At 39.6% G+C, this 13,141-nt stretch overlaps 2 long non-coding RNA genes across 2 annotated transcripts in view; both read left to right on the top strand.

Annotated features, from left to right (window-relative positions):
- Positions 1-7,477, top strand: part of LOC136285827 (uncharacterized) — a 79,491-nt gene extending 72,014 nt beyond the window's left edge. Inside the window, exon 4 of the long non-coding RNA XR_010719558.1 lies at positions 7,027-7,477. This is a non-coding gene — a long non-coding RNA (uncharacterized lncRNA). The remainder of the gene's footprint in view (positions 1-7,026) is intronic.
- Positions 7,478-10,943: 3,466 nt separating this feature from the next.
- LOC136285828 (uncharacterized) overlaps positions 10,944-13,141 on the top strand; it is an 87,530-nt gene continuing 85,332 nt past the window's right edge. Inside the window, exon 1 of the long non-coding RNA XR_010719559.1 lies at positions 10,944-11,002. This is a non-coding gene — a long non-coding RNA (uncharacterized lncRNA). The remainder of the gene's footprint in view (positions 11,003-13,141) is intronic.

Below are 13,141 nucleotides of genomic sequence, written 5' to 3'. Positions count from 1 at the left end.
CTGACATGAGGTCTGCTGAAGTCACATCAGGCCATCACGTAATTTATTTTTAATTTACTGAATATGTTGCCTTGGGGTCACATTATTGCTAGAAAACCTGATGTGATTTATGTCATGTCTATACAATTTCCACACGCAAACTTGCTGCAGACACACTGCAAAGTCAGGATAATCAGTAAGGAAAAGGGAGACCCCTCGTAAGACAATGTGTCTCTCAGGCTTCCTCTGCTGAGTGATGAATTACAGGAACACAGAAGAACTGAGGATTCTCTTACAGTAATTTCTAGAGGTTTGCCCTTCAAAGCCATCTCCTGAAATGTCAGGTAGTAAAGCTTACCTTCCAGAGGTGCTGGCAATTTTCCTCAAGCCTAGCGGTCTTAGCCTGTGGGGGCAGGTGTTAACTTTAAACAGGGGATAAGGATGACAAAACCAAGAGGGCTGAGCACCCACGGTGAAGCTCTGCCTGAAAGAAGCCAGAAAGCACCACAGCCCAGAACAAGGCTCAAGATTCAATGACTCATGTCTCATTTATGGGATACCTTGTGATTCCAGAGCACCAAGTGTTGCTGGCATGGACTGTCCTGGAATGACTGCCCCTTCTTTATTTCAGCCTTAGGCTTTAAAAAGAATCCAAATCAAACAAACGAAACCCCCTCATCCTTACCAAACCAAAAGGAAACATTCTTAAAAATGGCTTGTGTGTGTTTAAGTAGAAGGATGTATCCTGAGAATTATGAATTTGCAGAAGGCAAGTACAGTAGGGCAGCACAGCAGGTATGAAGAACATCCTATTGGATTGGAAAAGCCTGTGACCAAATATGCCTGTGTTAATCAAAGACCATACTGCAGTGAGAAGAGTTTGGGTGAGTTGGGAAAAACACAGAACTTGTATCTAAATTTGCATCAGGAAGGCATTTGTGTGTAGAAATCAGGACAGATGGGAAACTGAGCATCCCTAATTCCAGTTTCAGTAGTTGAATATATCAGAAACATTTTTCCATTTCCCTCTTTCACTGGTTCATCTATTTTGTGCCTTTTGACCAAAGCAAAAAGGTCCTCAATGGTAGCAGTTAGCCAGCTACCCTCTCTCATTTTTTATTCATTTGCCAGATTTCAATAGACCGTAACCAGACCATAAAAAAATGATAATCTCTTCCTGGAACATCCTGAGTGGTTAACAAACGAATACTATAAAGTGCTAGGAGATTCCTAATGAATGCAATGACTTCCTGATGGCTTTCCTCGGAAAGGATAACACAGTGAGGAAAATGGCTTGTGTATGATTCTAACTGCACTAAAGGCCTTCAAAAATATCTTGAAGTAGCCTCTTTTGAGTTGTATTTTTGAAGGTTTCATCTCTTTCATCTGTAGCAAAACTCATTCAGTTGGGCAGTTATGACAGGAAGAAGTGTTTAATGTTCACATCTATATTTTCTCAGCATCACTCTGACACTCAGTCTGTAAAAGAAATACTGGCTTTACAAGGATCTAAAGGCATAATGCCTGGAGAATTTAGTTTTTTAGTTTCAAAAACCACACACACACAGAATTCAAAAGCCAAAATGTTCATATTTCAAAGGTTTTTGCATGTAAGGAGGACAAGAAAATAGCCAGAAAATAATTTTAGTATTGACAAAACCCAGCAGATGGGTACATTATTCCTATTATGTTTTTCTGTCAGACTTTCATGGTAATAGTTCTCAGTGTACAGATAATAGCAGGGTCATTGTATGACTGTTTTTCTGTGAACTAATGGCACCTGTGATGTATTGGCTTTAAACCTGCTTTATTAAGTTTATTCTCCTGAGTCGGATCCTCAGATGCTGAAAATAATTGTATCTTTTATAGAGCATCTAACCCTTGTTATAAATTTTTTAAGTCAGAAAAAAAAAAAATCAAAGCTAGTTGGACTGTCATTTGTGTATTCCTTGATCTAAATGACTGATTTGTGCACCCTTCTACTTTCACTTTGCCCCTTTGGACAGCTGATGTTACAATTTCCAGCCATACTTGACTAGATAACAGTCAAGTATGGCCCATCCTGGGTACAGAACCATGTACAAAAAGGATTGGTGCTGCCTTAGATACCAATCTAAGCATCACCAAGGAAGCAATGGAAGGTGATATTACTATAGCTAGCTAACAGTGCAAAAATAAATGATTTCAGCAAGTTACCACTCTATTATAGTCTACCTGGCTGGGAATTTATAATATTATTGTCACAGAAACTCAAAGTGAAAAGAACACAGCTGTGAAAAGTGTTGTAGGTGGGAGCCGCGTCAGGGAAATGGGCTTATGCCACCCATGTCGGCATTATTGTCTTTTCTACCTAGCTGAAATAAATACATTTGTTTGTGCCAAGTTATTAATAGTTTGCACTCCATGCCCCGGTTTGAAGGTGTTATGTGGTGACCAAAAGTACCAACACCTATGTGTGACAGACGAAGGACACAGGCCTGGCCCACAGAAGGCAATGGTGACCTCTGAAGGGTGCTGGCAGCAACAGGGTGTTAAATGAATCAGCGAGCAACAGGCTGAGAAGTTTGGACTGGAGCCTAGGTTGCTTCACTCCCCCTCCCTGGGGCTTCCTGTTTGGAGAGTTTGCTTCTTACCAAAGGCTCAGATTCCAAATGCCTCAGTTGAAGTGTGTGTTGTAGTAGGCAAATTTTCAAATGGGCCAAGCACCATGACCTAGACTGTTGTTTATCTGTGCTTCAGAGTGATCAAAAGCATGAGTAGGAGGGGAAGCAGATAATGTGCTGGGTGACCTTCAATGAGGGGCTTAACGTCATTGCATCTCTATTTCCAGTAATGGGAAATTAAGATTGCTACACACATCTCTAAAACTGCTGTTTAAGTTTCTGGATATGATCCATTATTTAAATGTAGATGATAACTCTAAATGCTTCTGACGTTTTGAGATGGTCTGTCAGATTTACAGTGCACATCTAGTTTGGGGAAAGGGAGTCAAAGCATGCTTAGTAAAATGATCACCCTGATCTGATGCTAAGTAGGAAATTTCATTCAAAATTGATAGAACTTTTAAATGCCCTACTCTTAGAACTGATTGAAACTTCTTTGTAACTCCATACTTAAAACAGCAAAATTGAGTTGTGCAGTTTTGTGTATAATGACCTACAATGAGTTTATTCACAATACTGAGAGTGGAAAATGTATATAAGATATATCTCAGCTTCTTCCTCCGCATGGTGTGAGATTCAAAATGATAGGACCAAGAATGTTTTAATCTTTCTCACACTTCAACTGCCTTCCTCAAGTACGTTTCAGTTAAAGAGTTGATTTTATGCTTTTAATGAGATGAAGCATGTCCTAAAGGTGTATAGTGTTATAGGAAGGGAAAATAGCTTGGTCAATGATCCAGTAGAGGTAGGGACTCCAAACTCTACCATCTCTTGACCTGTTTTGCTTTTGAAATTCCATTTACCACTTGAGAGGTAGACGGTGGATTGTAAGCCAGCAGCAAAACAGCCAGGATCATGGAAGCAAAATCTATAAAATGAACCTCAGAATCAAAGAATCCCAATTGTTTGGAAATCTTTGAAAATTGGTGGCTTTGAAGTGCCTATCTTACTGGAACAGGACATATTTGGTTATGCTGCAGCACTTTTATGTTGTAATAATGCTTATTATGAAGATTAAATGTTTCCTGCTCCTTTTCCTTTTTAAAGCTTTTGGTTAATTCTACATGAAGTCTCATTTAGATTTGCAGGAGATCTGTGTGTCTGGGTCTGAACCCTGTTGAGCTGAGTGCTGCACTTCGTACAAAAGATGTGCTATTGCTGAAAGAGCTTGTGATCTAAATGGTTAGTAGAGCATAGGAGTATCTTCATTTTCTGCAGCCTTGTATAGTTGTTGATGTTTACACAGAGAAGATAGAAAATGCCAACAGATTTCAATTAATTAGCAAATTCTGATATTTTAGTGAGATTTTCCCCAGCTTCATGGGAATAAGAAGGATATACAGGGCAGTGGAAGTAATGTTTCATATTTGAAGTGTAGGGTGAGATTTTAGTTTTGAAGCACAGGAAAAGCAAGAAATGTGAGGATGTGATCGTACCATGTTATCCTGCTATTCAGTTACTTAGTGCAATTGCAGCCTTACTACTACAGGCTGTGATTTTTGTCAGCTGTTGAACTGAATTTATCTTCATCTGTTTTGGATGGGGGGGTCATGCAGGGAAACTCACAGAGAATACAGTAATGAGCTGCTGGTAGGAAATGTTCATCTCTTTCAGGACTGACAGCTTGGTGACATTAGTGACAAAAAGCTGTTTAACACAGATCATGGGACCTGGCATGGTGGGTGAGCTGTGTGTGAGCTCTGACTGCAGAGGTGAGCATCTGTGTGGATGAAGAGAGCAGACAGGGCTCTCCCAGCTCGGCTGCTTGTATTTCCAACAGCCTGCAGGGCGTTCTGGAGGAAGGCAAATCCCTTCTCATACCATGTGTTTTCCATTAAACCCAGGACCATTATGGTAGAGACAGGGCTGTCTGCTACAACTTTCACCTCACTTCACTGTTGTCTTTCCTCCCACCCCTATAAAGGAATTTTCCATCTGCTGCTCATGCCAGCAGGCCAGACGCTTCTCCAGTAAACATTCACCTCCAGCAGAACCATCGGTGATGAAAGTAGTTCTGCACATGGGATTTCCCATTAGCTAAACCTCCCTTAGCACTGGCCAAAAGCTTCATCCTAATAGAGTGGCATTTACTGCTCCTGCAGAAACCACTCTGTGCCTTTGAAGCATTGAGGCCCGAGGCTCAATGGAAATGAAGAAGAGGCAAAAGATGATGGACAGAAGCAGTGGTTTTTTACTTTTCAAATAATTAGGGGAGAGAGGGAGGCCCTTTACTAACTGTTTTTCATTGAAAGTCTTTGTTTGCAGCTGTGTTCTATTCTGATTTTCAGGGTAAATATAAAATGGAAAACATTTTTCAGGAGCTGACCCTGTGCAAATGGTCAGCATGTGATGGAGTGATCCCTTAGGTAGTATTAGTTTGCATGCTCTTCCTTTCAGTGTGTACTCAGATTGTGTCAAGGCAAAGCCCTTGCTTGTACTTGGGTTATCAGGTGTCCTATTTTTCTTCATACAGCCTTATCTCAGGCTGTTTTTTCAGAGGATACAGGAAAGTTGTCAAGGTTCCTTTTCATGAGGGTTGAACTCATTTATGTGAAGGTATAATCTGTGAGGCACTTATTCATTATACAAAATTCTTACATTGTCCTAATAAATTTGGTCCTAACAGCCAGCATAGCTAAAAAGAATCTGAACATAAGCTGAAAAAAAATTAAACTTTGGACATTCCTTCCTAATGGACTGTGAACATACTCGTATTTGCAATAGGTTGTGTTTGTTGTTCATGCTCTGGTAAAAGTGTCCATTAAATGTAAGACCTGCAAGCTCATTTTTTAGGAATTAATAGCCAGCTTTGTCTTGTGCAGTCTGTAGCAGCATTTTACTTAATGGCAGATTTTTCCTTGTGCTGTGGGGGCTTTTCTACCAGCCTGTGCATTTCTTCCCTATTCATAGCCTGATCATAGGGATAGAAATGGATGTCTAAAGCAATAGGAGTGAAAAGGCCAAGGCAGACTTTGGGCATGGCATATGTTGCAGAGATCTACTTGCCTATGCATGGATTTTTTAAAAGTATACTTAAGAAACATTACCTTTTGAGAAGAAAAACAATGTAGTGTCTGTTATCTCCATTTTGTACTAGCACACTAAATCACTGTGACAAAACTATGCACCCAATTTCTAATGTGACTTTAAAGTTTGCCTGGTGGCTAGAGGTTGGCTGCTGGGTTATAGGGTTGGTCAGCTTAGATGACAGATAAAATCCATATGCCTACCAAAGGGGGCAAGAGGGCAAAGTACAACTATTTAGTTTCCTAAGCAGTGAGTATCCAGAAAATGCATTTCCCACTCTGTCAGTGGCTTAGCACATGTTCTGAGTGTAGTTATAAGGTTAACACTTCAAAGAATGTCCATTTGTTTTGAAGGTCTAAACATCTGAAAAATCTCTTTCTTTTTTCCTGAAACTGCTGTGAACTTTTAAAACGGCTATTGGAACAAAAGGTATCAAAGCAGATTGCACTTTACTTATGGAGAGATCTGCAGTTAGAATACTCCTGATCCCCATGACTTCCAAAATTTATAGCCACTTTTGAGAATGTTGCCTTTATCTTCAGTGGGTCTGGTTTCATACTGTACAATAGACATAGTCATGCCTTCTACTTTACACAGGTATTGCAGTGTATGATTTGTGTACAGGAATTCTTCATGATCCTTGAATGGTGAAATTTCCAGATAAAACTCCATGTGGTTTTTTTCCACTATCAATAGCTTTGCAGTTGTTCTTCAGAGATTTCTCCAGTCTCCATTCTCAAGAATAAGCATGCAGCAGATTTTTCTCAAGGAAGGTGTATGTATTAGTAGTGCTTAGACCAGGACAGTAACCCTGGCTCATACTCATTGTCATGTAGGGATGCACTGGAAGCTGAGGGTTTACAGGGTCGCACTGTGAAAAGTATTGTTCTGCCCCGACACCAAGTGTAGCTTTAAGTCCCCCTAATTCTAGATGAATGCTGTGAGCTCCTGTTACCTGTGTGCTTCATGGAAGGTACTTGCTTCTGGTGGATGAAGCTATTTGCTGTTGGATCATAATCTGCTTCTTCTGTGATGTCACATGTGTTGGTATTCCAACTCCAGAGTTGAAAAGGAGAAAAGTAATTATCTTAGCATTGTTTTTCAGTCTGTTTCAATGGAATTTCTCCAGTTTGACCTATCAATGGTGAATGTATTGTACAGAAATGTGTTAATAATAAAATCTTATTTTATTTGTTTAGATTCCATAAAAAAGGTATTTTAAAAATCTTGTTCCTTTGCTTGTAGCTTTAGGCATAGTCTTGAGTACCTGGCTAGCTGTTGATTTTTCAAGTTAGTGGGATAAGCCAGAGGACTTAGGGGCCAGAGTCTGACTGGACATCTTTCTCTTCTTTTGCAGTGGAGCCACATCACTGCATTTGATTATTCTCTTATTCCAGTATTCATAAGATCAAAGTCAAGCCTACCCTGAAGTTTATTCTCCCCAGGATAATGCTTGTGACTGGAATCTGATTTCTGCAAAAGGAGGACGTTTGTGTGAGCAGAAACCCAAATGCAACTGGAAACACTTCTGTGGAAGTGGAAGGAGTAGAAAGGCCAGTGTTATATTTAGCAAATGCTTGTGTCTGCTGAGGTGTTAGTTTTCTTACAAGTTGAAACTATTTTTTGCTGCTGTTTTTTTAAGCTGTTGTGGAAAAAAAGTGGTGTCTTGAGTCATTCTACTGTTTATCACTATCCAAATCAAAGGGCACAGAATTAGGTTTGTGTTTTCACAGAGAAGATTGGTGCTGACACACAGCTGTCCTTTCCTCCTCCTCAGTACATCAAGACCGAATATTTTGCAGATTATAAGCTTGGTCCTAGTGAGGAGTCTGAAATAAAACTTCTATTGTCTCAAAAGTTTTGGTGTTTGCTCTAAAGAAATCATCGATCTTTGTTGTTTATTTTTTTCTTCTGCAGAAAAGGAGGGGGATAGGGAAGTCATCCATCCATCTGTTTGCAATCTTAGTTTTAAAAGTCTAAAAATAAACAGGCCCCACAGTCCACCCAAAAGCTGTGTTCATTGGCAGTCTAGAACCAGGGACAATGTATGCTTCAGAATCAGTTCATCTCAAAAGTTGTACAAACTGGAAAAAAAAATCAGTGATGGTGTTTACCACTTTAAAGTAAAAAATTATATTTTTAGACATCTGCACCAACACAAATGCTTACTTCTAACAAAGCCAGGACACTACTATTTAAATCCCTCTAAGTAACCCACTCTTTCTTTCATCACTTGTTTTTATCCTTCAGTGGATTGTGTTGGATGTGAGGGACCACTGCAATACTGTTGTGCTGATATGAAAGGTTAAAGAAGGTTATCTCAGAGACAGGGTGTGTGCTCAGATTTTTTGCACGAGGCAAATTTAACTTAAAGCATGACAACACTTTTGCAGGGAAACCCAATGAGCAACCCAATATATTGCATAAGTTAAGGCTTCAACCATGGTGTCTACAATGAAATATTGATAGTTTAGGGACAGTGGTAGAGATGGCTACAGAAAAGACTGGGTGCTCTGCTATCTATGGCCCAAAACCTATTGCTAACCTACAATGTTGCTATAGTGATTTATATAAGGATAGATCAACAACAGAGATAAGGGGGTCTTTATATGTGTGTGTGTGTGTTGTTCCCCTTAAAATTCCAGGAAATTCTATTTTTTCTGGTGTGTAGACATATTTGCACAACTGCAGACAGTCATTGTTAAGAACTGATGAAAGAGATCTAGCACATGAATAGACACTTGTTGGAATGTATTTATATGCATGCACATACACAAAACAAACAAAAATTGACATGGTACTTGTAATTAAATTGGAGAGATGTTAAAATTCCCACAGCGTATGTTCACAGGCATGAAAAAGCTAATTTTCTCTGCATCTTCACATCTCCTTTTTTTCTCTTGACTTGTTCTTTATTTTTAGTCTGTTTGAAGCTACTTAGTGCAGGAGAATCAAAGCCTAAAATGCAGGATTGCCTGACTGGAAAAGCCATAGAATTGTTATGATTAATTTGGCTTGAGTAGAAAATCATCTGTCCACAGAGTAGTATTGCTATCAGTAGTTGACTTGATTTCTGTGGATGGTCATGGTGTCCCTGAATAAAGCATGCAGGTTACAGGGGCTCTTCATTCTTCTGTTTTATGATGCCACTGTAGTCTCATGTGGAGGATATTGATGCCCCATCATCTCTATAGACCGTAGCTGTTTAACTGGGGAAAGCAGTAAGAGGCCCGCACAATGACAGAGAGAATTTTAAACTATGGAGGGAAGGCAGGCTCCAGAGAAAATCCCCTGTGTGGAGTCAGTAGGCTGCCTTTATGACATTTCATTCTTTGCACTTCTCTCACAAGTCTCTCTGGATTGGTTGCTCTCTGCTAAAACTCCTGCAGCACGTTTCAGTCTGTTCTTTCCTAACTTCCTCAAGCAGGCTGGTGCATTTTCTTGTTTATTTAAATGTTTGTCTCTCCATCTCAGGGTAGTTTTTTCCTCTCTGTAGCTGTTAAGTTACGCACAAGGTCAGATGATTATTCAGAACTTCCTGGAAAGCCCCTTGTTTGTTTAAGACAAAAGTACTCAGGAAGTTCCTTAGCTCTTCCAGCAGAGCTGTGCTGGCAGTGGCCTGCCAATCCTCCAACTGCGCTTACTGCATTTTTTTGGAAGATGTGCTAAAATAATTTTCAGTACAGTACTAAACTCAGGGTATGTCAGCATTTTCCCATGTATTTCAAATGCTGAGACTGTTCTCAAGAACTCCTGCACCTCAGTTAATAGAATATTGTCTCCTCACTCACTGTGATGGCAGTGTTGCAGTCAGGCTTTTTGATGTTTCCCACCAAGCCTGCCATCCTCAGATTAGAATGTTCCACTCCAGGCACAAATTTGATGCCTTTACAGCTCATCTTCCCCTTCTGCAGGCAGGCTTTCAGTCTTACTCAGTTGGTGAGGCCTTACCCTGCTTTAGACACTTCCTGCACGGCACAGACTCAAGGAGCTAAATGTAAGTATATTAAAGAAGATAAAAAGAGTGGAAAAATAAAACCAAACACAAATTCAAATGGCTTGGCACACAGATTCTCTTTAGGCTCACAGCCCCTGGTGGCTCATTTCAAAGCACTTGAATCTATACAATTAGATGGAATGTTTCCTGTGATGCTGGGCGATGGAGCAGTCACTTTAACGTATTTATATCTTGATACTATATTTGCTTCTCTTACAGCCCTTTCTGAGCAGAGACACAGCAATACATGTAACTGAGCACTGAGGGGCTGTTGTCTGGATTTGTGGGTAAAGATTTAATTCTCTAAAGAGCCATCACACTGTGAGAGAATCAAAGACAGATGGCAGCTCCTTCCTGATTCTGACCTCTGAGTCCTCCACACCTACGCCATGAGATGCTCGTGGGAAGGAGGTCTACAAGCTGTCGAATTCAGCTGTTACCTTGGAAATTATAAGTCTGTAAATAAGGCCAGCCAGTTCTAATATGAAAATGCTACTGACGTGGCTAAATCAGTTTAGTGACTACTGGTGCATGAGAGCACTTGCAATACTGTTTTTAATCATAAGTTCTACTGGCATCTTAACTTCAGCTACCATCAATTGTTCAACACTTTAAAAATTGATTCTGAGAGCTCCACAGAAGGGGCCTGTACCGACTTGGTCTCCATGAGCTAGTCAAATATTGCTGTTGTAGACTAAACCATTTTGCAGTCAACTTTTTAGTTTGCAGCATGTGTCTGCATCCCCTCTCTAGGAAAAAAAATGTGGGAGGACAGGAAGCTGTTGGTGCTGGGGCCTGTGCTCAGCAGCAGGTGGATTTGGAGGTCAGAGTGACTTTGAGCTGTTACCTTTCTGGCAGCCCTGAATCTCACTGCACCTCAGGCATCTGAAGGAGCAGGGTGAATCTTAAAGTAGACTAATAATATCTATGAAAAAAACTCAAAATAAAATAAAACCACAAAACTCAAAAACATCATGGAGTACCCATGCCTGTGCTACATGAACCACTGCTTTTCCACCAGGTGAGTCTTGCTACCCAGCAACATTTTGTGGAACTTAATCCAAATGCTTTGGGGCTGAATTACTTTCCAAATTACCAAGAATTTCTATTTCAGCTTTTTGGCAAGCTCCCAAGTGTATATTCTGGAGAAACGCCACTGATTTGTTTGGGTCTTTTCCTTCACAGAAAGGAGGGTACTACCAGAAGACAGAGCAAGGAAAAATAACTTTGTGTTGAGCTCAATGAATTCAGTTTGGCTGATACTGGAAGAGTGAGGTTTTTCTGTTTTGCCTCTCAACATGCCTAGAAGGCCTTTGCAGTAAGAACTAGGCAAAATGTAAGTGCAATTTATCATTCCTGTTGTTTTATTGTATCAGGAAGCTGGGAAACTTGTTTTTGTAAGTGGATGTTGCTATTTCTAGATCCCCGTCTTTTCTCATTGAAAGCAGGTTTTGGAAATTTGTTCCAAAGTATCATGAAATACTGAGTTATAGTGATGCTGTGGTTTACTTCCTCTGACAAAGTATTAGTCAAGGCTGACATGATGAGAACTGGTAGCACTTAGTGTGCTCTTCTCTTTAGTGCTGGAAGGTCATCAAAACTGGGTCATAACTGGTGCTCATGTAGAGCTTCCCTGGCTCACAGCAAACGAACTCAAATTCAGACCCAACTTGAGAACTGTCTTTGACATTGAAACCAAAACCCTTAGACTGTAATTGCCATTTAAATAAAATAATTCTGCGTGATTATTGCAGAAAAAAATATTTGTACATATCCTCTGTCTTTATGAAAGATTGGTGCCAAATTATAATAATTTATAGCTATATTGAAACTGGATCCAAGCCTCACAAATATGTTCACAAAGCTTATGGAGACTGTATCCAGTTAACACTTTACTTGCATGAGAGAAAAACTTCAGCCTTTTAGTGCAAAATTTAAACATTCTTTTTGTAGGAAAAGTTCAAAGAATTTCTAATGTTAGACATTATAAAATTTTTTCATTCTTACATGTGGAAGAGCATAACATCTTTCTCTAGTTAAGGGTTTTAGCCTTAATGTTTCTGAAACAGACAGTTTAATATTATTTTGGATTCTCAGTCAGAAACTGGCCAGACATTAACATTCAAAACATGACAGCAATTCTGTAATAACCGGAAAATTATGGTTAAACCAGGCAAGTAAACTCTGCAGAAAAGAGCAGATTACATCCTTGAGGAAAATAGGCAGTAGCTGTGGATGCTTATATTTTGCTGTGCTGACTCTAAGTGTTGCATCCATGCTTTCTAGGAGCTCAGGAGTCAGCAATGTACAGGCATTCCCTGGCTTTGGCATTTAGTAGGACAGGAAGAAGTCTGCCAGCTGATTTCCCATGGACCAGCTCACAGTCAGATACTGGAATTTTACAGCTTCATGTCTACTAATACAGATTGGTTTCAAACCAGCAGACCAGAGAAAAAAGTGATTTGCTTTCCTCTACTAGTTGCCTTAATTCTTTCAACTCTTGCATTCTCTCTTTCCGAGACTTGATTATATTTGTCATGCAATGCATTGGTGGCTGAATGAATATGCATGAAGTGTGCACCACTTGTTTAGCAACTGAGAAATCAGTTATGAAAATTGCCTGCTGGAAACATTTTCTTCCTAGGTGGTTACAGTTATGCTGTGTTTTGTTGTTTTTTAACTTGCATCCACTCCCCAATTTAATTCTGAGTAAGCGATCCTACTAATAGGTATGTGCTCAATTTGTAAAAGCAATTTGTTTCTTGTACCGGCAAATCTATAAGGATGGATTGTTTGGTCAATAAATCTTGTAGTAATCCACTCTGTAGTTTAACCTAACAAACACTACCAGTAGTTTGCCTAACACTAGGCTGAGCCTCTTCCTTACCTGAATGTATGTTTTCTGAGATTGTTAGCACATTGCCTTCCTTAGGCACATCTTCTTTCTGCACACAGTCTGTGACTGCAAATAACAGAAGCTCAGTGTTTCCATGCATAGTAACCAGTCATCTTCAAGTTCCTGGAAAAATAGCAAGAGGGAAATGAAGGAGGCCAGAACAAATTACAACTGGGAATGCATGACAATATCTGTGGATATTTTTTTCCTGCTATTCTGCCATTCCTTGTGTTTCACACAGTCTTTTGCTTTTTAAAATAGGGAAAAACTCAATGAGACAGAAGGATATTGTTAACTGTCTAACGGCTTTGGTGATCAAAGCATGATATTCTTTAATTCAGATTTCAAGTGATTTGTTTGGCTTATATTTGAACCATCATTTAATTTGTTTCTTTAGAAGACTAAGGTTATGAAAGAGGTATTGCTGAATGGTTTTTTTTTGTAGTGGATAGCCTAAAACTTCCCAGAAAGTCTTGGAAGCACAGGAGTTCAGTACCAATAGTGACAACCATGTGTTTTATAATCCTTGCTAGGCAGTACATCAATCTAGGGTGAAAGGAATTCATTACAAGTATCTCA

Source organism: Chamaea fasciata, unplaced genomic scaffold (genome assembly GCF_029207755.1).
Source record: "Chamaea fasciata isolate MVZ Bird 193981 ecotype frontalis unplaced genomic scaffold, bChaFas1.0.hap1 SCAF_2, whole genome shotgun sequence".
NCBI classification, from domain to species: Eukaryota; Metazoa; Chordata; class Aves; order Passeriformes; family Sylviidae; genus Chamaea; species Chamaea fasciata.
The sequence above is the reverse complement of the archived record's forward strand: the minus strand, read 5'-3'. Positions and strand labels throughout refer to the sequence as shown.